Consider the following 1248-nt stretch of genomic DNA (forward strand, 5'->3'; position numbering starts at 1 on the left):
TCACTACTTGCCAAAGTAGGAGGTGGAACAACGTTTTGTGTAGTATGTTATGCCAATTGAGTTTGATGTCCCCTGTGACTATGGTCCCAAGCCCACAGGTTCAACTACTCGGTCCCTCTGGGTAGCTGGCTGTGACCAAGATTGACTACAACCTTGTCCTTTGTCAGTTCTACTATACACCTGGGAATTCTTACATATCATACAAATAAAATTATAGGACCATTGTCTGCCAAACCTATACATGGTCTTAGGTACACACCCCGCTACATAGACATATTGAATAGTTCAGTCTGGCCACCTGTCTATCCACCCGAATACCCATGTTGCCTTCACTGACAATGCAGTGCAAAAAGATTCATCTGTGTTGTCTGTACCTTCCATATACCTCTTCAAGTCTTCCTCTTCCTGTACTCACATTTGGTACATTGCCCTTCTCTTCACCCAAATCAATACTTATCTCTACCTATCTAATAGTCTTCTCTACGCTCCCCTTCCACCCCTCGTAACCAACAAAGAAAATTTCCTTCCATATCTAAACCTTTCCTTCACTATTACAATAACGGACTAATACAATATTTGTCCTTCTGTGATTATCTTATTTCATTCATCATAATGCCCTCCAAGTTCATCTACATTTTGTGGTGTTTTGCAGATTCTACATTATTCTTTAGGGTTGCCTATTTTGATCAGTATTCCTTGTGTGTGTGTACCATAGTTTGGTTATCCATTCCTCAGTTGATGGGCACCTAGGTTGTTTCTGTGTTTTGGCTATTGTAAATAGTGCTGCGATGAACATGGGTATGCATATGTCAGCTCTTGTCATGGCTCTCATTTCTTTAGGATATATACCTAGTAATGGAATGGCTGGGTCAAATGGTATTTCTAGTTCCACCTTTTGAAGAAATCACCATACTGCTTTCCACAATGGTTGTGCCATTTTACAGTCCCACCAGCAGTGTTTGAGAGTCCCAGTCTCTCCACGTTGCCAGCATTTGTTGTTTTCTGTCTTGTTGAACTTTGCTACTAGTCCTGGAGCAAGATGGTATCATGTTGTTTTGATTTGCATCTCTCTAATGGCTAATGTTCGTGAGTATTTCTTCATATGTTTGTTGGCCGCCTGAATATCCTCCTTGGTGAAGTGTCTATTCATGTCTTCTGCCCATTTTTTAATTGGATTATTTGTCTTTTTGTTATTGAGGTGTTGGAGTTTTCTATAAATTCTAGAGATAAGTCCCTTGTCAGATATGT

The sequence above is a fragment of the Orycteropus afer genome, unplaced genomic scaffold (assembly GCF_000298275.1).
Source record: "Orycteropus afer afer isolate SDZICR_OR568_19922 unplaced genomic scaffold, OryAfe1.0 scaffold00009, whole genome shotgun sequence".
Taxonomy (NCBI): domain Eukaryota; kingdom Metazoa; phylum Chordata; class Mammalia; order Tubulidentata; family Orycteropodidae; genus Orycteropus; species Orycteropus afer.